The 24,716-nt window shown below is 41.1% G+C and overlaps 1 protein-coding gene across 4 annotated transcripts in view; it reads right to left on the bottom strand.

The window, feature by feature from the left end:
* Positions 1 to 24,716, bottom strand: part of RAI2 (retinoic acid induced 2) — a 104,192-nt gene that overhangs the window by 30,051 nt on the left and 49,425 nt on the right. The gene's annotated exons all lie outside the window — the stretch shown is intronic.

Genomic DNA, 24,716 nt, shown 5'->3' with positions numbered 1-24,716 from the left:
AATAAGATATGCATGCCTAGACCAGGTAAACTTATCTGATTCTGCTTCCTTTGTTATCTTGTTAAGTTCTCACCCTTTTATCTGTATAAATAAGATAGTTTGTGTCTTGCATGGTGCTCACTTTATCTGGGTGTCATTAGCAGAGCGCTGTGCTAATAAAACAGAGTGGTCTGATAAACTGTGAGTCCTGAGTCTAACTTTGACAGATGCATGACACTGAAAAAAATATGGTTAGAAAAATAACTAAAGGTAAAATTCTGGCTTTACTGAGGTCAACGGGAACAGGATTTCTCCTTACGGGTACAAAGAACTACTTCTTAAAGTCAGGGTAACATTTTCAAAAGAACCGAAGTGATGTAGGTACACAATGAAAACAATGGAGTTTAGACACTACTGAAAATGTCACCCTAGATCCTTATTTGTTGCCAATAGACAGCAGTCCGGATATTTAATGGATTGCTGTTCTTCATTATAATCTCTCCTCACAACCCCCAATCTTCTGTCAATTGTTTGGCTGCCTGATTATTAAGGGGCAGCTTGTGATATTTTTATTCAGGCTGAACAATACCCTACTCTAGAAGGAGTCCAACTGAAGGGATGGGGTTTCAGAAGTGCTCAGCAGTGACCTAACTCTGCTCCCAGCTACATGAATGGGAGTTTTTCCTATTTTCAGTATGAAGAGAATTAGGATGACACTCAGTGCTTTGGGGGAAAGAAAAACACCTTACATTGGCAGTCACTCTCAAACAGGAATTTCTTGCACTTTACATTCTGGAAGTAAAGAAATCATGTTGAAACCACTGTAAGTAATAATAACCTATTGTAAATTGTATGGATGCCAATCTTATATGCATTTGGCCATTTACTAAACAATTCAGAAATCTATTAAGGCTGCACTGACGTCTGGACTCCTGTGATCTCTTTTTACCAGTTTATACTTCCAATTCTCAAATCAACGATAGCAAAAATGATTACAAAACATGCCAGTTTACATTGTCCAAGATAAATACAAGGGATGTGCCCAATGTTCTAGAAAAGTTAATGTAATTTTAATACTGCATGGGCTGACAATCTCGCTAAGAAACAGAAGGAGGACACAAAATGGAGTCTCAAAAAACAATCAAAACACACCTTTTCAGGTTAAGTTAACAAAGACTGCAAAGAGCTGAAGAGTCAACACCAATTTTATTTGTTTATTACTTTGATTTGATTAAAGTCCTTTGGACATTTCTACAGTAATATTTAGAAAATCAGAACAGATGTTTACCTTCTACAGCTATCAGATACTATGAGGTTATTTGCTATCTTTCTTCAGGAACAAAAGTCCACTGTCATATACATGTGCTGTATAAAATGCAGCTATGCCTGGTAGCCTAGCCCTCTCTACATGGACACCAGTAGACTCTGCACTTAAGATCCAATTCTGAAATCCTCATCTCTTACTAAACCAAATGCAAGTGGAAGGTGCTCAGCATCTTGCTAGATAAGGCCCTTTATGCATTGCCCTAAAGATTAAGGGCCTGAGTCACCCCTGTGTTACTCCAGTTTATGTGCATGTACCTACACTGAAAACAAAGGAGTTGTTACATCTATGTAAATGCAGAGTCAGAGAAGTGAATCAGCTCAAAGAATGTAAAACATGGATGTTAATTTTATTTATATTTCTTCTCTGAGTAAAGTATGTTAGGTTTTTTTTTAAAACTCAACTTCACTTTTCAAATCAATGGTCTGAAGGTTTCTGGGCCATATACCAGTTCTATAAACACTAGAATCTGGGAGTCTGAAATTCAGTCATGACTCTTTCCCTATGGAGAAGAGATCACCCAGAGTACACTCTCGCAATCTCCGTGACCCTCTGGGAGTTGCACAGGTAGGCGCTAGAGGAACAAGCATTCCTCAGCTGAAAGGACAGGACAGTCTCTGAAAAGAAATGATGTGTGCATGTGCAAGTTTATTCTGTAAATAAAATGAAGGTGGAGGGTAGGGTGACCAGATAGAAAGTGTGAAAAATCGGGACAGGGTCGGGGGAAGGGGATAATAGGTGCATATATAAGAAAAAGCTCCAAATATCAGGATTGTCTCTATAAAATCGGGACATCTAGTCACCCTAGCGGAGGGATAGTCACTGGGGCTACCAGACAGCTCAAGAGGACACCCCCCTTCCCAATACTAGCTAGGGCTAAAAAGTTAAGACACTTTCAATTTACAGAAATCTACAGGACAAATTCAGCTTTCTGAAAAGAGCTCCAGGAGCTTACTGGATGATCTTTTATCTTGTCCTTCATCATCATCATGCATACTAACAGCCCTTATCACCAAGCATGTCTCTGTGAACAAATGACGTTAGTATACCGTGTCCTTCCACAGTCTCTTGACCCCTCCAGACAGATAGCAGCACTGTGCCTCTCTTCTTGTAGCACACATCCCTCTAGGATTAGAATTTGCTCTCCCATTTGCACAACCAGTCTTTCTCCAAAGTTCTTTATATGTTTGTAGTAAATCAGCAGTTTTGAACAACCCGAGGACCCCCATTTTGATTTTAAAAATTTTCACAGCCCCCTAAACCCCCCACTCCACCCCTTCCGCCAACACCACCCCCCACCTCTTCCCGCCCCTGGTCCAACCCTCTTCCCCGCCTCTTTCCGCCCCCTACCCCAAGTGCACCCTGTCCCCCCCCCACACACACACCAGTGCCTCCTGCACACCACAGAACAGCTGTCCCCCACCATGCAGGAGGCCATGGGAGAGAGGGGTAGGAGTTGTGGGAGGGAGAAAGGGAGGGGGAGGAGTTGATCAGCTGGGCCCATGGAGCCCCTGGAGTACCCTCGTGGACCCCAGTTTGAGAAACGTTGTAGTAAATAAAAATTCTGAAAAGCTCCTTTGAGGCTCAGCTATGAATTTATTTTATTGACATCCTGTTTTGCTTTTCAACACAGTAGCAGATTATATAGATAAACACTTGCTTTAACACATATATTCTATTTTGGGAAATAATGCTTTCTGTGTTTCCCCCCACCCAACACACACAAGTGACACTACATTCGTTACTTTAAGATAAGCGATCTCTTTTCTGTATCAGCCTTTGATCCACTTAGTTAGTTGCAAACAAGTCAGGGTATGTGCACACTACAACCAGTAGTTGCATAGGTAAGGTGCTGCAGCTCTGCCACTGCAGCACTATGGCATAGATGCTTCCTATCCTACATCAACAGAAGGGGTTACTCTGTTGATGCAGCTAATCCACCTCTCCAAGAGGCAGGAATTCTTCCATCAACCTACCTGCGTCTACATCGGAGGTTAGGTTGACTATGGTGCTCAGAATAACACATTTTTCACAGCCCTGAACAATTTAGCTAGGTCAATCTAATTTTTAAGCATACACCAGGTTTCAGTGCACCATTAACAAAAGTACCTGGTAGACCTGTTTGCAATCCCACTATTTACTTGGAGGGATTTTAAAAGGTATACAGACAATAAAAGTAGGTCATCCACATATTACAGTATAAGGACTTGGGGTGCATGACTACAGAAAACTTCCCCTAATGAAATGTCAGAACCAACTAACCTCACTACAGCTAATCTGCAAATCTTGATGACAGTGCAGATTACCCGGCCTGCTAAACTGGCAAGATTCCAAAGAAGCTCATCTCCTAGGGATTACACCACCACTTACGTTTGCTTTAGTTTGAATTATTTGGAGCAACCTTAGAGGAAACCAATTTCAGCTCACATATTTCATTTTCAGTGTTCTCAGTAAGACACCCCACTTGTTCAAATATTAAAAACAACAGCACATGCACACATAAAACCCAGGGATACTGACAGGGTTATATGCAACAACCAATCAGAGATAAAAGTCAGACAGAAAGCTGTTGACAGATGCTGAATAATAAGCCTCTTAAGAACCTTAAGTTTTGACAAAGAAGTCCCTTGTTCTTCATCTGCACTGCTTTAATACTTCCATTTAAAATACACTGAAAATGAAAGATTATTTTTCTCCCACTGGCTAGCTATAGAGGATCCTTTTTATAATTCCCTATGCAGTGCAGCTCCTAGATTCTAGACCCACTGACTCAAAATACTTTATTGCAATGTTATATTGTTTAGTTTTGCAAGCTGAGATCTTGGCAGAAATGAATCTTTCCTCGAGGGACAATGTGCAGTGGGGGGGGGGGGAGGAAGGAAGTATATTATTACGGCTTTTCTCGTTGTCTGTTTTCATAGGGATACTGACTAGAATTCAAAATGGAAGGAAACTGGGTAAGATATTTGCCTACAAATATGGACAAACAAAGAGCAAGTGGAAAGGTGGACCAGGGCCAACATATAAGCACCAAAGTATCAGTGTTCTGGAAGAGCTGCAGGAAAATGCCAATACTGTACCTCCTGTCATCTCTCTCACTGTTCAATCGGCTGCTGTTTTATCAGCACCAAGATGGGGCAAAGATTTTGGATCGTTATTCTGATGAGAACAGAAAAAGAAATTTGTCTGGTTAGACAGCCCTTGCCAGGAGGAGAGGAGGAGAAAGGTAATGTCATCAATTCATCATTGCCGGGAACCTTGTGTTTTCAAAAACATTGGTGCAAAGTGGGTGTAGGATAGTGTTTAAAACCTCCTTGCACTGATACTTTTGTGTACCTGGGAGAGGATCAACACTGTAAGATCTGTCCTCACATGAGGAGTGAGTGCGTGCAAGCTGGAGCTCTAGAACATACATGTGAAGGATTTTGGATTACACCACCCATCCCCCAAATTGCAGTGGATTGTTATTGCTGGATGGAACGTGCAGGATTGTTACACAGGTGCTTACAGGTGGAACATTTCTAACAATGACTCTTACTCTCTTCTTGATGGATAGAGAAGTTGTCAGTCGGCAAAGCCACACTGCGGCCACCTACATGATTTTATAATGAGTCCCACACCATTTTTCTCTTAAAACCCCAGTTTTTGAAGTCAGGTGATTACATTCGATTTTCACTTTCCCTCCCTTCCCTCCATAGATAGCAATGTTTCTAGTCCTCATAGTTTCAAGAGAAGAACATGAAAACTTGAATTCTAAAGGTTCAGAAACAAAGAAATAAAAAGACCCCAAATTCATTTTTTTTTAATCTTGTGATTTTTTTGAATGCTTGGGGCTGACAATACCACAGCCAATAATATTATTTTGCAGTTTTTAGTTGGTGCCGTTTGGAGGATTAAGACATTCACACTTGCATAATTAATTTTATATCAGCAAAACTGGCCTCACTTTCCTTTTGTTCAGGCAGCCATGGTCCTGTTTTAGTGGTATGTAGGAAACCGATGGGATGAGAATAACTCCACTGGAGCAAAGATGAATCCATACTTTTTGCTACCTGACTTTTCACATCATGGGTCAGATCCTCAGTTGATGTAAACCCTGACTTCACTGGATCTAAGCAGATTTGCAACAGGTGAGGGTCTGGTTCCACATGATATGTATTATGCCCTTTAGTCACAATTTGGCATCTCTGCTGGGCTGAGTGAGTAGGTAGGTAGAGAAGAGGACTACTACATCCCTCTGTTACTTTACATTGACATGGAAACGTTGGCCATGCACAGCTATAAGCTTTCTGGTAGGTGTAACCTTTGGAATCATCTTTTTTCACTCTCAGTCTTTGGCTAGGTGGGGAGTGGAGAGAACCCACAAAGACGCATTACACAAACTCATCACAACAACTGACCTACCATGCAAAAGGATTCATTAATGTTTAAAGTCACACAAACAGCAGTCCCAGTTTATTTTATTACTGACTTTTCACAAAGGCACTGGAGCTGACAATTGCTAATGCTATGTCTGGCGTTAACTTGCTGTGAATACCTCTCAGCAATAACAACTGATAACAAAGCTCAGAGCCTACACATTATTCTCATGTTTGCACATTAATTCCATTTTGAACATTTCAGGATCCTCATCCCGAATCCACAGAAAGATTTCAGCTCTAAGAGTCAAGTCAGCCAGACAGAATGGTGCCATGAAACTACAAACAACACAGGATGACTTTTTATTACAATACACTACACTATTATTTCTACATGCACTGACAGTAATATGCAGTGTGTAAAAATATACATTCATCATCAAGATGTTAGATACTAATTCCTGCAGCTTAATTTTCTTAAGGGCACCATGCCATTTTTCAATTAAGGCAGGATAATGTTATTAATCATAAAAAACTGCTGATGTGTAAAATTATGTTTCCTTCCGAGCTATGCTCTCTGCTGTGGTTTTATTTCAGTTACTGAGAAATGTCTGTTACTGTACCTCTGAACTACTCTAACTTAGAACTGGTAGTAAGATTTAAGCTACAGCATCCCTCAGTAAGGGTTAAATCCCGGTGCTAGCCTCTGCTATGAAGAAGGGTGCAAATCTGTGGAAAATGTGCAAAGGAAAGATTTGGAGCACCTGATACAGCCTTTCAGCATCCAGCTTGTAGCCTCTCATCTGCTGCATGTCCACCTCGCTGAATGCAGGCTGAAATGAGTGAGCCTGTGGCTATGGGTGCTAAGGGTGTATTGTCCATCCCCCTCTCCTCCTCACACCCATCACAGAAAAAAGTACAATTTGTCATGTAGCAAAATGGCAACTTTCACTGGGGCTGGAGCCTGAGCTCTGGGACCCCGCAAGAGGGGAGGACCCCATAGCCCTGACTCCAACCCAAGCCCAAACATCTTCAATGCAATTAGTCCCGTGGACTGCGCCCCATCAGCCTGAGTCAGTTGACATAGGCCAGCCGCAGACTTCTTTTTGCAGTGAAGACATACGCTAAATAGACTGAGCTCTTTGGGTAACAAAGAGAAGGTTAGGGGGACTTCATTACAGACTATAAGTATCTACATGGGGAACAAATATTTAATAATGGGCTCTTCGATCTAGCAGAGAAAGTTATAATATAATCCAATGGCTGAAAGTCTAAGCTAGACAAATTCAGACTAGAAATAAGGAATAAATGTTAGATAGTGAGGATAATTAACCATTTCAATGATTTACCAAAGGCCCTGGTGGAGTCTCCATCACTGACTATTTTTACAGCAAGACTGGATGTTTTCTAAAAGATCTGCTCTAGAAATTATTTTTGGGGAAGTTCTATGGCCTGTGCTATACAGGAGGTCAGACTAGATCATCACAACGAACCCTGCTGGCGTTGCAATTTATCAATCTATGGTCAATTGTTTGGACACATCCTGACCTCTGGAACTTTTCTCTGCCCATGTCCAGCAAGCAAAAACAAAACAAAAAAAGTCAGAAAGTTTTAATTTCATATTTTTTTCCATGTTTTTCATCGCAAATAGATTTTCTCTGAAATCATTGATAACCAAGAAAAAATGCAGCCTTAGCTATGGGGCAAAAGAGTAGGTGTTGCTGGCACCCTCGGCGCTATGCTATTGTAGTAAAACGGGTTTTGCAAAGCAAATCCTGAGTATGTGTTTCATCACATTGGAAGAAAGTATCCTCTGGCATGCTCATTATTTCAAACATAGCACCAGAAAAGTGCTCAGTGCAACTCACAGATGGAGATGGAGAATTTAGTGACAAACCCCTCACCTCCACTGCCAGCCCCAACCCATTGGCAACTTGCTCCAGCTTAGTGTCCAACCTCCTTCCCATCTACAGATTCTTTCCCTCCTGCACATCACCAGCACCAAGTGTGATCCAGCTCACCGACTCCCTGGAGGACATTCCAGTCTCCCCAATTAACTGGATCTCTCATCATGCAATCACAGTAATAACCTTGCAGCTCCTCATTTCCCCCTCATATGGAAACAACTCCCAACACTACTCCCACCTTACTATTCACGCCCATCATGTCATCACCCTTAACCTCCTACCTAGGAGCAGCATCATCTTATTCTTTCTCCACTGTCACCTAGTCCCCCTCTCTGCTTCAGAACCCTTTTCCTGTTTGCCCCACCACCCTCTGGTCCTAGTTTGGCTCCCCTCATGGTTTTTAGTAATCTCCTGCTGTTCTTTCTTCTGAACCATCAGATGTGCTGGAGAGCTGCCCATACATGCTCAACTTCCTCCATTTTACTAAACTACTGCACAGGTGTAAATTGTGCACGGAGAGATGACTGTGATGCTGGCAGATCAGCTGCCAGCTCATGCCAAGCCCCCTACGCCTCACTGATCACTGACAAATGCATAGCTGGAAACCAGTCTGGCTTATCTGTGGATTAGTATTGTTAAAACAGATATTAGAGTTATAAGAATGTTTAGTGTTTAGATGTCGCAGAATGCTTGTAGGATGCTGTATATATTAATCTTACTTAAAATATCTGTATCCCATGTTTTAAAGGTAATGTTTAAATGTTTGCTCTATAACTATAAAAATGTTTGCTAAGCCTGTAAATCCCCCCCAGTCAGGGGAGAAGCATTATTAAGTGTGAAATATCAGTTCATCACAAGGGACATTATCTTCTCCCCAACAAAAGAAGACAACAGACAAACCACTGTGGACAAAATACTTTGTTGACTGCTTTCCCCACATCAAAGAAGAGGGTATGAGCCCAGGCCCTTGTCCCACCACAGCTTGAACACTGGGGGGAGGGAATAAAAATAAGGAGAATTTATTATTCTTACGCTGGTTGAACTTTGAGGGGCAAGGATTTCTACACATAAGCAAGGAGTCCCCAGCTGTTTTGCCTGGGTTAGCCCTAAAGGATATACAGAGTCTGCTTACTATAGAAGTTTATATTACCTTTTGAAACCTGACTGTAACTCATTTGTGTGTGTATGCTTACTTGCTTTGACCTTATAAACAACTCTTATTTCTTTTTCCTAGTTAATAAACTTTTAGTTAGTTTGTTACAGGATTGGCTACAGACATTGTCTTTGGTGTGAGATCTGAGTACAGTTGATCTGGGGTTAGTCACTGGGAGTAACCTGACTAGTATTGTGATTTTTTTGTGTCAAGCTATCATCTATCATAAAGTCAAGCTTGCCTGGGTGGCAAAATAGATGGGAATGCTCAAGGGGATTGTCTATGACTCCATGTAAGACTGTTATGGTGCTTTAGGAGTTCACAATTGTTACTGGGTTGGTGAAATCTAAGCACAGAACACACAACCCGTTTGGGGTTTTTGCTCTTTTTCTTTACTGTCTGCTCAGAGGTTGACACTCCTGGTCATGAGCCACTCCAGACAGCATGAAAGACACCTCCAGATCTCTTGTCCTGAATAGGTTACTGCCTCTTGCTCTGGCAACTATACATATAAGTCCTGGCCAGAGGAGTGCTGTAAAAGCAAATAAAAATAATTAGAAATTGGGGTATTAACCCCACAAGCTTCACTCACATGAGTAACTCTGACTCATAAGAGTAATTCCACTGAGATCAACGAGGCTTATCCATATGGCTAAAAATTGTAGGACTGGGTTTGCGCATGTGCCTGGGCTGGCATTACTCACAGTAGTTGCTCTTGTGAAAAGGAAATGGTTAGTAATCTTGCATCACCAAGGTAATGAAAATAGCTAAATGAATGGTCAGATATATGCTGGGCTCTGCAGCAGGGACTTCCAATAATTCTTTATCTAGTTGCTACTTATGGGTGCCCATATTTACCGTCATTGTTAAAAACAACTGATCTGCAGAATAGATATATTGTTTGAAAATCATCATACAAATTCAAAGTGTGTAGGGTTAAAGCTAATGGGCTAGCTTTGTTCAACATGTCTGAAATCAAATTCACTGCAATCAAATTCATAGAATAAATCTGGGTTGTTTCATCACTTTCAGCAAATTCAGTCTCTGAAATCTTACAATATGAAGCTTAACCAGTGATCTTTCCATTCAAGTTACTTCTTTTTTCACTCGGTGAGAAAAAGCTAAGAGCACAGAAAGGATGGGAGAGTGGAGGGAAATCCTGATTGATGCTAACCTAAAGCTTGGCGAGCATTCAATAAATTAATACTATACAGTGGATAAGACTAAAATAATAGGCCCTTCATAAACCCATTTCCAAATATCTTACATGTTCTATTGCTTATTTTCTAATTCTTCATCATGTGCTTTCTTCTAGAGAATAAAGATATATATATATAATTCTGATATACAAAACCCATTAGGGAGCTATTTAAATCCACTCATTGCTGGGAAAATTAATCACCTTATTTCTGTGTCAAACTGTATGTGGGAGAGTCAGAAGTTCAAGCAAAATGTCCATATTTAATATGATGTTTTAATGAATCTCCCTTTTTGTTTTATTTTATAATAAATACACTTTAACCTCGCTGGAAAGCCTAAACGTACAGAGTACTCACTGCAATTTTAGCTTCCTTTTTATTCTTCCTCAAGGTTTCCAGCTATGTTTCTCTGCAGGAGTCAAGTGTGGTTTTAATAAGGCAGATGAGGCAGGGTTTCTCAGTGCTTTTGATAGCGGTGAGGCGGTCAGCTCTTTATTGACTTTCTGCAGTACTGCAGCTACATACAGTACAGACAATCCAGCTTTATGAGCATGAATTAGACAGGAAATGGACCTGGAAATTTCCAGTCTGCCTTGTTTGATGCACTGTTGTGTTGCTTCTCAAACATGCACATGAAGAAAATGAGAGTGTTTTTCAGAAACTGCAGTTGTGTTGCTAACCCTTAAAACTACAGCAACAAAATATATCTAGGAATGGTTTAACAAAGCTCTTTAAAGAATTTAACACATTTCAGCAAAATAAAACACAGATTATTTTATGTATGAGACAAATTACTATATGTCAAAGATTATTTTTTAAACATTCCAAATAATGGTGTACAAAACCCCATGAGATTATTCACTGCTAAAATATTTACTTTCCCTATTAAACCAGCTACACTATATATATTTTATATACTGTACAACAGTGCTCATGCACACATGTATACATGAAGGTGTAGAAAGAAAACACATATTGCTCTGAGGTCCTATAAAGTTTTTATTGCCACCTGCATGGGTTAACTGTATTACTAATGAGTGAATGCTCACAAGTTATACACATCTTCCCAATCAAGCATCAATGAAAACTTTATGCACCTCACACCACATACGTTACTTATGACACTTATTTTGTTCATTTTATTTTAGTCTTTTTTATTATCCCCACCTACTCTTCTTAAGTACTTTAGGAAGGCATAGTACAGTAATTAAGTTCCTAGCCTGGGTCTTGGAAGACCTGTATTCAGTTTCCCACTCTGCCACAGATTTCCTGTGTGGCCTTAGGCAAGTCATTTAGGGTCAGGTTTTTAAAGGTATTCAAGCACCCAATGATTCAGAAATTAATAGGAGAAAGGTGCCTAGTGGGATTTTCAAAATCACCCATCTACATATCTTTAGGCTCCTAAATAACTTTCAAATCTGGCCCGAAGTCTCTGTGTGCCTCATTTCACTATCTGAAAAATGGGGATAATGACACTTCCCTACCTCACAGAGGTGTTGTGAGGGTAAATACACTGAAGATTATGCAGTGCTCAGATACAGTAGTGATGGGAGCCTATAAGTACCTAAAATAGTTGCCACTGAAATAATGATGTCACATACACACCAACATATTTTATACCTACTGGATAATGGATATGGTTCTAAATGCACAGTCAGCGCCGCTACCTTAAAAAAAAATTAATGGCAAAAAAGTTTCATGACTCCTAATTGTGAGCTAAGGGGTGGATAGGAAATTCCCCTCTAAGGGAACACTAAACTAACAAGATGCATATATTACCACAACACATATAAACAATATAACCAGTGTGATATGCCACAATTTTAGTTCTCTCTGCTAGTTTAAAGACCTAGCAAAGTCAGATATAAAACTGTGTAGACAATTTGAATGTTTTGAGCAACACTCTTGCAGTTCTTGCAATATTATCAGAACACAGGTCCTGATCCTGGGAAACATTAAGCACATTCTTAACATTAAGCATGTGCTTAAATTCTATTGACTTCAATGGGACGTAAGCACATGCTTGAGGTAATGCATCCCCTCAAGTGCTTACTAAACCAAGATACTTCCCTGATTAGAGCTTTAATGTCTATTAGCCCTTTGTTTTATAGTTATCTGGATATTGCGTCTTTCCCTCTCTAGGTAGAGTACTGACCTAGTTACATTAGAACAGGGGTGGGGAACCTACGGACCACGGGCCAGATCTGGCTCCTTGCTTAATTTAATCTGGCGTGCGGCGCCCCCACCCCTGCAGGGCTGGAGTCACAAGCACTGGCTCGCCCCGCCTCCACCCCCTCCGGCGGGTGAGTGGCCTGCGATTGATATTTTCTGTGGGTCAATGGCCCATGACAGAAAAAAGGTTCCCTACCCCTGCATTAGAAGATTATATTTGTTAGAAATATAAAGGGGAAGAAAAGAGAAAACTTGGGCAGACTTAAAAAACTGAATTTGCCATTTCAAGACTGTGAACAATGGTGGTTGAACTATTTCATTTCATACCACAATCCCATTTTGAAGTGCTAATGTTCCAGAATTTTCTTACACTAAATAGAAGTCAGTGGATGGCTGTTGGCTTCACAGTTATTAATTATACAGCACCTATAAAAGATTATTTCCCTCACTCACTAGTACTGGGATTTTTGCCATATATATATTATACATATTTCTGTATAACACATAGGAAAGATTCCAAACAGCAAACTGTGAGATATAAGACTGATGCCTACATTACAAACGATACTGATGAAATCACAATCACCCAGAGAATAAAGTGTTCTTATACTGTATTCTGTGTATATTTAAAATGCAGGTATAGCCAAAAAAATGATTATGTAGAAATAGCATCTTCTTAAATCAATAGATTTTATTCTGTTTAGGTTTTTTCACCCCATCCATCACCATGGTAACTGAGCACCTCCCAGAATTAGGAAATTAAACAAGATTAATGTCCATCTTCCACCCTGCACACCTGTCCTGGAAATTGTATATGAAGTGAGTGAATTTTTGTTGTTGAGTAAATTAATCTATGCTCCCTCATACAGTGCCTCCTCACCACAATTCCCCACAGTGTGTCACCCACACTACCCCCAGCCTGGTAACCCAAACCAGCTCAGACCCTTCTCAAGCTACCTATGTGTAGTGTGAATCTCACAGGTTTACTTTGCAGTCAGAAATAGATGATTTTAATTCTCTAACACTGCAGAACCAAGGCGGTCTTGTGAGATGTCCCTAGATTCCTTTCTGCCTTGTACATCAACTGATTTGTTAGCTACAAGCCCAATCTTGAGGTGCGGAATACCCACAACTCCAAAGGGCGTCAAGTGTGTTCAATATCTCACAGGATATATTTAGTCAAACAAATGTAATTTTTACTCACTGAACATATTTTAAAGAGTCAAAACTATTACCAGTTTTTTCTTTTAAAAAATCCCTTCATTCACGACTTGTTTGAAATACCCAAAGCAAAAGAACAAAACAGTATTTTCTCTAGGTCTCTGACTATGGTGAGGGAGATATTCCTATCCTTTTCTGCATAGGTGCAGTCAAATGGTATTCCAGGCTATGGGCCAAAACTTGCCCTCAGTCCATGTGCTCAATTCCCACTGGAATCAATAATAACTCCACCATGGAGGGTAGCAGTAAATGGGCATATATGTGCAAGCTGCTCAAACAGTAGGTTCTGAATAATTCATTTTAAACTGTTGCACAGATGCAAAACATTATTGCTAATTTCAAACCAGCACAGAGGACTTTTCTTCATCTGATGCAAGCATGTGACTCAGTAAAGTTAATTGAAGCTGGGGGGGTATCTCAAAAGGATAATAGGCCCCACAGAGCATGTATGTGTGAATACTCACAAAATGAAACCAAATTTCTAGAACGCTGTGTAGAGCGTGCTTATATAACTGTCCTAAATCTGATTTCCCTGAAAATACACAGTACTCTGTACTCATGTGTTGCCTCTTTCCAGGGTTACAACTGAATAAAGGAGTTGATGAAAACATATTAATTAATGTTACATGTATTTAACTATAAATAAGTTATATTCAATCTCCAAGAACCAATTCCACATAATATTTTCTATAGATGATTTTTCATGGGATGTATAAGTACAAAACCCATTATTTAGGGCCTGATTTGAATCTCAACTATACCAATGTAAACCTGGAGCTAGTTTACTGAAGTCAATCAAATTACACTGGTTTAAAACAGAGGTGTCAGATCCTGCAACTGAAATCAGTAGGCCCATTTGAATGTATAGTTCTTATGAGTAAAGTGCTTGAAGGCTCAGACCTGCGGTTGCCAACCCTCCAGGACTGTCCTGGAATCTCCAACAATTAAAGATTAATCTTTAATTAAAGATTATGTCATGTGATGAGACGTCCAACCACAACTAGCAACCCTACTCGGAGCCCAAGTGGGATCCGAATCAGTTTCGGAGAGCTCTACATGTTTAAAATCTATAGGTTTCTTTTTAAATCACTAAAAATCCCCATCTTTCGTTGAAGTCATTCCTTATCCCTGACTAGCTACTACTATGAAGGAATTCACTGTAAAATATCGGTAGTGAGCAGAAAGCAACCCACATACGTCAAGTTTCAATTAAAAGACATCACACAAAACAAGAATAGCAGTAGGAATCTTTACTGAATAAGCAGAAAATGGTGGCTACTCTTCCCATTTACCCTGGCTATTTTATTCTTCTTTTGCTATTTGAATTCTTACCATTAGATCCTCTTACTGGATGTAATATATACAGAATGGAAATAGCAACACACACACCATCTCTCAAAGGGTCCAAGAACTGCAATTAACACATTAAGAAATAATAACTGCCAAGGGAGCAACCAATATAAACAGCGTGTAGCTGATGTAGCAAGAATTCTGGTTGGAAAAGGAGTATCCCTTGGGGAACAGGAAGCAGAAAGGAATGGAAACATCTCATAATATTGCCTTGCTGTTTAGCTGGGGAACACGGGAATCCATTTGTACATGTATTTTTTGTTTTGTTTTAATACAAATATTTGCTACCAATACTTTAAGCTAGAGCTAGCTGACCATTAAATATGCTTACAAAAAAAATCAGTTGTTTTTCATTTTGAAGTGTTAGAAACTGATCTGTTCTTTGCTATTTCAATTTTTTCTTCATTGTTTAAAAACAGAAAACACTGAAGTGTTTATCAATATTTTTGTTTACTGAAAACCATTGATAATGTTTTGATTAAAAATTGGAAAAAACTTAAATGACAAACTTTGACAACTGGCTATTTTTCCACCAAAAATTTTTCATTTTCAAAAAAGACTTCTTTAATTCAACTTTTTGGTTTGAAAAATTCAAACCAACTCTACTTTAAACCCTACTCAAAATACCTTGTGTTAAACATAACCAATATTTTTGACAGAAGGATGAATGGGAGGCATTGAATCACTGGGTATTTTTTATTCTTGGTTCATGATCCCTTCCATCTTTTAATCCTGACTTCCATCTTCAGGGGCAGATCCTCAGAGTGTGCAAACTGTGATTCCTCCATTGACTTCAATGAAACTATGACAATCTACACCAATAGAAGATCTACCCCTGAGTGTTTAGCCATCTGACCTTGCAAGCACAGAAGAGAACAGCCTCTGTCTTCTCCAAGGGCCTGATCCAATGCCTATTGAAGTAAATGCCCCCCACTGACTTGAACAGGTTTTGTCTGTGAAGAACAACTGAATGTCAGCTGGGGTCTCTGATCCAAAGCACAATAGGGAAGTGGACCAGCTTTCTTGAGCTGAGATTGAAATCAGCCCCCTTGACTCTTCCAAATTCTTCAGAACCTGACATTATGTCTTCCATGTAGTCATAATGAACCCAGTTCACCAAAGGCATACGAATTATATATTTTATATTTTTCTAACTGCAGCAAATCATCAAATCCTGACTTTTGTTTACATTTCAGAAGTAGCTATATTAAATAGTTACTAAAGTAGTTATCAAATTTCAATATTTTTTAAAAGGCAGTGGATTTAAATATTTAACCAATAGATTTAAATATTTATATTCTAGACCAGATCCTACCCCCTTTACTCACACTGAGTAATACCTTACTCTAAAAGGAGTTGCGCTGAAACTACTAAAGGGTGGCAGAATAACCCTTAGGAAATTGCTGGATTTCTATAAAGAGAAAAGGACCTGGTCCTGGAACCCTTTCTCAGGCGAGTAGTCCCACTGAAGTCAAAGGGAATAAGAAAGGGCTACCATGCCTATAATTTGGATATTATTGTATGGTTTAGTAATTTTAATGAACAGGAATCAGGGCCTGATCATGTTCTCTTGAAGGTCAAAAGGAGCTGTTTTGACCTCAACAGCACCAGCAGGAAACCCTACATTTTTTTTACTGAAATTCAAAGCCAAGAGAATGACAATGGAAAAAATAAAATAATTTATAAAGCATCTTGCTCCAAGCACAATTTCCACTGAGAAGCTCTATATCAATGTAAAAGACAGCTAAAATATCATAATTATAAACACCTTCATAAAATTCCAACAAATCCAGCCTAGCCAGCGAAAAGGAAGTAGGCGGCAATAAATACGGGGATAATAGTAGTCATGCTTAAAACCCATCTTTTGGGAGAGGGAAGTAAGATGCTTTTTAAAATGGAGGCAGATGCCTGTTATCCATTGGGTGAATCTGACTAGTATTTGAGAAACGTCCAATCGTCTAGGATGGCTTGAGGCCTCTCTCGCTCATCATTCAGAATATAAGCTTTCTCAGCTAATAACGTGGCACTTTGTAGAAACGGTATTATTTTTATTTTTCAATTTTCTGGGTTTTGTACAGAGTGCTGCTGTGTTCAAGTGAACTGAATAAAAGCATAAACAGCAAGTGCCATCTGGAGAACATTCTTTCAACATGCTGAGAAATAGCAGCTTGTGCACTACCTGTGATAAATAAACGTCATTAAAAAGAGTCAAAAATGGCTTGTTTCTATGTGATATAGCTGCAGCAAAATGCATTTTACTTAACCCTGTAGTAGGGTGGTTTCCATCTTTATGACAAAAAACAAAATCTAAGGGTTTGTCTATATGGTACAGCAATGCATACTATGGGGGTGTGATTTCTGAAGAGCATTAATGTGTTGTGCATTAATTGGCCCAAGTAAAACCCTGTTGGTGCATGCTAAATGTTCCCTAGTGTGCTTTAAAATAGTGTTGTTGAAACAGTATAATGTTAAAGCACACTAGTGCATCTTTAGTGAGCACCAGCAGAGTTTACATGGATTAATTAATGCACAACGTCAGCTCACTCTAGAAATCACTCCTGTAGTGCACACTGCTCTACCCTATCGTGTATATAAGCCCTGAATGTTTGTTTCACAACCATTTATGTTATCAGTGTTACTAACAAAATGTCAATCCAGCAAGTTCCTGTACTCCAACAGCAATGGTGCCTGCCACTAAACTGAGCAATCCATAGGCAATGGATTCAAAATCTGATGCCTCTTTACCCAGTTCTGAATGCCCAACATCACTAATGATGTCCTTAGATCTGCTAACAAGAGTTGGAACAATTATTTGTGGGTTTTTTAAGTTGTCAATGTATCAGCTTGAAAAAAAATGTGATAGTCTTTTTCACTCTAGCACCTAGCCTGTCCAGCCTCTCTTTTCCTGCAACAATAAAGAATAAGTTGGCTGTGGGGCTCAGTTGATGAGATATGAGTGGTCAGTGTGGTAGACTTCCATCCATCTTTTAGACCTTTGCTTGCTGGCTCAGGTTTGAGACAAGCACCTCCCTCTTGTTAAGAAGTTACTTCTGATTTTAGCTTCTTAAGAGCAATTGTCAAATTTTGTACACGGGTGGACCCATGGCCCATTGAACTTAATGGGTGTCTTTCTATTGCTTTCAGTGGGCTTTGGATCAGGCACTTAGTCAGCAAAGATGAGTTCGATAAGGATGAGAATCAGTAAAAGACATTGCAATTATTATCAGCTACTCAGCTACAGCTAGCAAATCTTGTTCCCATTGCCTTCCATTTCAAACTCACATTGCCTTCAGTGGGGCCAGTATTTGGCCCCTCACTTGGAAGGAAGGTGGCGCTGACCCGAGGAAAGTTACTGTAGTAAAATTAATGAGGCAAGGGGACGGACACCATATCTGCTCTTTATACCTGTGTGACCCTTCAGTAACTAGCAGCTGCTCAAATGTAACAGAGCAGAATTTGTCTCATACTTTCCAAAGCACTATGGGGACTCATCCCCCCAGATCTACCCTTCTATGCACTTCTCGACATTCAGCTGCTTCCACTGCAGTTTTCCCCCTTGAACCTTCAAGTGGACACTTCACACAATTAGGTTTCAAGTGGATAGGTAGAGGGGGTGGCATGGGAGTCAGGTGGACGTTCGGGAATCTGAGCTGTCCAAGAGACACACGTCCATTTCCCTCTGGCCCCACAGACCTTACCTGAAAAACACAATACAGCAGGGTTGGGCTTTCAGTCTGTAACACTGAACAAAAACATTTGCTTTTATCTTTTAAAAGTATTCTTTCTTTATTTGTAACTTTCTATTTTTTAAAAAAAACTGTTTTAAAACCAGTTTTGGATCTTCCCAACTTGACACATCATCTGCAGCATTCATGAAGTGAGGACATGGTTCCTTATAAAATACAGGGCAGAGGTAACTACCCCCTCTCTGTGTGAGGTGACCCGTACTCTCATGTTGGATGCCATACCTTTGATGGAGCACCTTGTGTAGGAAGGAAGGATTTGTTTGGTGGGATTTTAATTATTTTTTTTAACTTTTGACTTATAGGTTTCACCAAGCAACAGGAATGAAAATAAGTAACTTGTGAAATTAGATGTTTATATAGCCCAAGACCCGCACTTGTCATCAAGGGCCCAAGTCCTGAAAGGAATGGAGCACCATGAACTCCCAGGCACTTGGCACATTCGCAGGGTCAGGTCCTATCTGCAATAACAGAGTGCAGCAGAAGTCCATGGGCACAGAAAATCCACAGATTCAGTCCTCACTCAGATGATGCTGAATTCTCCAAAAAATAAAACACTGACATTTTAAAAATTACATTATTATGTTCTTAGAGTCTGGTCCTATAAGCCTTGCTCATACCAGTAATCAGCAGCTATTCTCAGGGCATGTCTAAACTACAAACTTAAGTCGACTTAAGTTAAATTGACATACAGCCACCCACAGTAATTACTGAGATTTTCCACGTCCATACTATCCTCCTCCTGTCGCTGGAGTCCTCACCAGAAGCACTTAAACTGACTTAAGAGGAGCAGTGTGGAGAGCTAAAAGCATAGGCTCTCAGCTCCAGGTAGAGCTCCCTACTGGGAGCCCGGCTGCCACCTGGGCTCCCGGCTGGGCTGCCGCCCAGGCTCCCCACTCCTTACTTTGTAGTGTAGACCAGGCCTCAATGAAGTCAAAGGATTTACTCACATTATATTTTATTATTTGTTCCTGATAGCACCCACAATGTGCCAGGATCTGTGCATATAAAGGAACGTACGGTCCTTTCCCTAAAGTATTTAGAATCTCAAAACAGACAAAGGGCAGGAGAAATGAAAAAAATGGTTAGGATGCAGATTAGCTACATCTTCTTGAAGCACTTGAAAATAGATAAATATATCTAATATTATTTATCTGCTGTCGCACCTCAGTCTGTTCGCATGAGTAAGACTTTCCAGGATCAAGGGCTAAACTTCCTGGATATGAAGACAAGAGTGAGCTGATTTAGCTAGGACCCTGTCTTACTCCGCCTTGCTCATGTGAATAAGACTTTGCTGGATCAGGCCCACAGTGAAATCTGTCTTGTTTTGCCTGCAGTCAAATTCAAACTATATGCAGTAATAGAAATGTCACCTTTCCTACCCATCTCAATTTGGTATCCATTTTAAAGCTTACCTTTGACCTTTTAACATGATTAATACGTTTAAACAGATTTATAAAAGCACCAAACCTCACTGAATGGTAATTATAAACAATTTGTATTAATCTAAAACATGTTTTCCATTTTTAATTTTTTTAGATGTCAAATTTAAAAGCAGGAATGATAAACTATAATTTTGCTGTTTATTAATTACTTTTTTTTTAATCCATGTTAAATGTTTAAACAAAGATGCTGCCAGCATAACTAGCGCAATTTACTACAAACATCTTCTGTTCCATCATTCTCTCTATATATAGACTCCTTTAAAGTGCCTATCTCAAATGGAGAGTTTTCACAAATCAAATTGCACATAACGAGTATAGGAATCCAAAAACACAACATACTGGCCTGACTAAAAATATGTTGTCCAGTGTGAAAACACCCCCCCGCACCCCCCCAGTCTAACCACGTCATAACCTTTAACCTATCCTTTCAACAAGAGCCCAAGAGGGGAAAAAATTAAGCCTTACTGTTTCCCCTGAAGTGAAACAAATGACACTAAAGGGAGCAGCGAGTTCAGAACTGAAGAGCCCTAATGGAAATGCCGTCCCTTTTAAAGCAGAAGGCTGCTAGCTTTAGCACCTCAACTGATTGGAAGTACAGTGGCATCTCACCTAGAGAAAGGTAGTCCCTGACGCACCAAGTCCCAACCATTTAAGGCTTTATACTACAAAACCGACACCTTCAATTCCACCTGGAAACTAACTGGAAGCCAGAGCAGGTGTCACCCATACTAACATAACCATTACAGAGGGATAAAGAGCCACGAGGCCACGTAATAGTCACAGCTACAGTTATCCACACACCTTTCTCACCTTTAGATTAGACAACAGCATTGTGCTTTTTTATGGGGCTATGCATTAACGTCATTTAGATCCTTCGGTAACTTCAGATAACACAAAATGGGGCTGTCTGCTTATGAAGCAATGCTTCACATACATAGCATAGTGCACCAGAGCTCTGTAGCTTGTATTACAACAATCCTGGAGGGGCTGTCCGCAGGCAATGATCCAGGACTTCTGGATCCGGACCTTGAGATACTGCTGCTTAAGCTAAAGGACCAAGGGCTAGCTTCACTAAGATACTTAGGTACTTTTAGGAACCTAGGAAAAAAAATCTCACAGGAACACACTCCAGTTCACAAAGCCTGAGTTGGGTGCCTAGGCTCCCTATACAATGAACAGTGACAGATAGGTGCCTTAGACTGAAATTCACAAAAGCTGGCATAGTAGGTGAGGAGCCTCCTAAGTTAGACCATGGAAGATGCCAATGAGAGGGTGTATGCAACACCCCACCCCTCTCACAGAGTTAGGCATCTCAATCTGGGCTGCAGGGAGGTGCCTATCTCTTCCAGTGACTCAGCTGTGAATCCTCGTCCACTGTGACTAAATAATGAAAGAATCATTGGGCCAGACAGAAAGCAAGCATGAGAATGACTGGGTAGCCTGGTGGTTGGAGAACTTACCCGAGAGGTGGGAGACCCAGGATCCACTCCCCTACTCCAATGACTTTTTAAAATTATTTATCCACAGTGGAACAGCTTCAACAGGAGAGACTGAGGGAGCCCACATCAGAATATCCCATAACCCAGTGGCTAGGGCACTCACCTGACCAGTAGCAGATCCCTATTCAAATCCCTTCTCCCTCTCAGGCAGAGGAAGGACTTGAACCAGGAATCTCCCACCTCCCAGGTAAACACCCTTACCACCAGGCTAGAAGTCATGAAGTAAGTCCTTCTCTTTACTCCCCACCCTCCCACTTTGTGTAAGCTCACCTATAGGGACCCAATCTGGTAGGCGAGCTCTGAGTCCACTCACCAGGTCGGGCCCTGCAGGCATGTAAGGCAGACGAACACCTATCTTCACCTGGTTCGTGAACTGTCCTGGGGCTCAGGCATCTGGACACCTGGGGCAGAGCATCAATGTGCATGCACAGAGGCAGAAACATAGAGAACTTTTACCACAAAAACTTAGGCACTAAGGGAGCTTAGGCACCTACACGGTGCAGCAGCAGCAGCGCAGGGATTTTGTAAATACTAGTAGGGCCTGATTTTGGGAGTTAGGTGCCTAAAATCATGGCACTTAGGCACCTAAGTCCTTTTGTGAATCTAGACCCAACTGACCAGCAACTTGTCTGTTCAACTATAGAGGAAGAGTCCTCCCCTGAATAGTGATAAGTAGCTATGCTCTGCAATTACTACTATCTTTAAAACTCAGGAGAAAAAGCACACTACAGTTAGAAATACACAGTAACAAGAAATTAGCAATGACTATCATTAAGGATTCAGAGGCTGAAAAAGAACTGTTGGAGCAATGCAGCTGAAGTGGCTTTTTAGAATAAACTGATTATTTTCTTGCCATTAATGAATTATTTTTCACAGGAATGTAAGACTTGCCTTGTGCACTCCTGCAAATAACCCAGATTTGCCATGAAGAAGAATGCCCTGTCTACCACAGCGTATAAAAGCCATTGTCCTCTGAGCCCTCATGTTAGCCACAGTGTTCATCTAACCTCTTTGTTATCATGTCACAATAGAAGCAGAAAAAACACTGAAAGTCTAGGTAAATTCTGATGTTTGACTCAAGATTGATCTTCCCACTATTCTACAATAAGTGAATACAGAGATTAAAGCTGGGATTTTTCAAAGGTGCCTAAATGAGTTAGGCACCCAACCGCCACTGAAATCTAGGTAGGGTTGACCACCTAACTCCCTTAGCAGTTCAAGCTGAGATTTTCAAAAGATGCTAAAGTAGGCTCAAGCCTGGTCTACACTAGGCGTTTAAACCGGTTTTAGGAGCGTAAAACCGATTTAACGCCACAACCGTCCACACTAGGAGGCACCTTATATCGATTTTAATGGCTCTTTAAACCGGTTTCTGTACTCCTCCCTAACGAGAGGAGTAACGCTAGTATCGGTATTAACATATCGGATTAGGGTTAGTGTGGACGCTGATCGACGGCATTGGCCTCCGGGAGCTATCCCACAGTGCACCAGTGACCGCTCTGGACCGCAATCTGAACTCGGATGCAGTGGTCAGGTAGACAGGAAAAGCCCCGCGAACTTTTGAATATTTCCTGTTTGCCCAGCGTGGAGCTCCGATCAGCACGGGTGGCGATGCAGTCCAAAATCAAAATAAAAAAAGAGCTCCACCACGGACCATGCGGATGTGATCGCTGTAAGGGCAGGCAAATCCGTTCTATCAGCGCTCCGTTACAGAAGATGAAATTCAGAATCCTTTTTTAAAAATCTCCAGACAGACGCCATAGCAGGGACTCAGCGCACTGCAGCGTGACAAGCGTAACGGAAAGCCAAAGAATCAAATGGACGCTCATGGACTGGAGGACTGAAGCTATCCCACAGTTCCTGCAGTCTCTGAAAAGCATTTGCATTCTTGGCTGAGCTCCAAATGCTTCTAGGGTCAAACACAGTGTCCGCGGTGGGTCAGGGCATAGCTTGGCAATCTACTCACCCCCCACACACACCCTCAGAAGCGAAAGGGAAAACAATCCTCTGACTCTTTTACATGTCACCCTATCTTTACTGAATGCTGCAGATAGACACGATGCTGCAGCCGTCAACACCAACATCATCACTCCCCCCCTGCCATGGGTGGCTGATGGTACAAAAGGACTGGTAACCGTCCTCATCATCAGCCTATTGGCACATGGGGCAGTAACCATGCTGACTAGCATCCGTGAGGTCGATCAAGGGCGCCTGGCCCTAATTTTTTCTGGTGGTGGATGGTGCAATATGGCTGGTAACCATCGTCATCATAGCAACAGGGGGCTGAGCTCCATCAGCCCCACCCTTCATGTGTAAAGAAAGATTCAGTTGCCCCTGGACTAGCAGAGGGATGCTGGGCTTCTCTCCTACACACTGCTTAATGTCCTGTCTGGACTATCATAGCAGCTGGAGGCTGCCTTCCACTCATTTCTCACTAACAAGTCACCATGTCTTATTCCTGCATTCTTTATTACTTCATCACACAAGTGGGGGGACAATGGTATGGTAGCCCAGGAAGGCTGGGGTAAGAACGGAATGAACAGGTGGTGTTGTTACAGGAGCACCCCCTGTGAATAGCATACAGATCATAATTTCTGCAGGATCTGACACAGAGCAGCTGTGCTCTCTGGTTCTATGATACAGTGGTTATCTAGTACACTTGCCTATATTCTAGGCAGGACTGATTCTATTTTTAGATACCAAAAAGGAGGGATTGACTCAGGGAGTCAATCCCAATTTTAACTTTGCGCCCTGGCTAAGAGCAGCCAGGGGCACTTATGACAGCAGCAAATGGTACAAAAGGACTGGTAGCCATGATCATCTTAGTTCCAATTTATGGAAGGGTTTGGATGGTGCAATATGGCTGGTAACCATCTCTGCTGTCATGCAAAAGCAAAAGCATGCTTCTGTGTAGCGCTGCTGAATCGCCTCTGTGAGCGGCATCTAGTACACATACGGTGAGAGTCACAAAAGGCAAAACAAGCTCCATGATTGCCATGCTATGGCATCTGCCAGGGCAATCCAGGGGAAAAAGGCGCGAAATGCTTGTCTGCCGTTGCTTTCCCAGAGGAAGGAGTGACTAACGACATTTACCAGAACCACCCGCGACAATGATTTTTGCCCCATCAGGCACTGGGATCTCAACCTGGAAGTTCCAAGGGGCGGCGGGGGAGGCTGCGGGAACTATGGGATAGCTAGGGAATAGCTACCCACAGTGCAACGCTCCAGAAGTCGATGCTAGCCTCGGACCGCGGACGCACACCACCGAATTAATGTGCTTAGTGTGGCCGCGCGCAATCGATTTTATAAAATCTGTTTTACAAAACCGGTTTATGCAAATTCGGAATAGTCCCGTAGTGTAGACGT

The sequence above is a fragment of the Mauremys reevesii genome, linkage group 1 (assembly GCF_016161935.1).
Source record: "Mauremys reevesii isolate NIE-2019 linkage group 1, ASM1616193v1, whole genome shotgun sequence".
In the NCBI taxonomy this organism is placed as follows: Eukaryota; Metazoa; Chordata; order Testudines; family Geoemydidae; genus Mauremys; species Mauremys reevesii.
This window is presented reverse-complemented; position numbering and strand designations above follow the sequence as displayed.